This window comes from Penaeus monodon, chromosome 22, assembly GCF_015228065.2.
Source record: "Penaeus monodon isolate SGIC_2016 chromosome 22, NSTDA_Pmon_1, whole genome shotgun sequence".
NCBI lineage: Eukaryota > Metazoa > Arthropoda > Malacostraca > Decapoda > Penaeidae > Penaeus > Penaeus monodon.
Window position 1 is genome coordinate 5,871,405 of NC_051407.1, and position 259 is coordinate 5,871,663.

The following is a 259-nucleotide window of genomic DNA, read 5'->3' on the forward strand; positions in this document are numbered from 1 at the left end:
TTTAACAACACGAAGACGCACACACGCGCAGCCACTCATAAACAAACTCTTGGTAAATACACACAATAGCACATAAACACGCCTCAAAGGATGAAAAGAGGCTAGACCTAAGTCTTAGGATGTAAGTAAAAGACTTCATGTAATCTTGTGTTCATAGATGAATAGCTGTTTACTAGGGAATTGGAGTTAGTTTTTTTCAGCTATTCTCCAGGTACCAATAGTGTAAACTTCCTGGGAATTAAAAAGAAATGCATTTCCT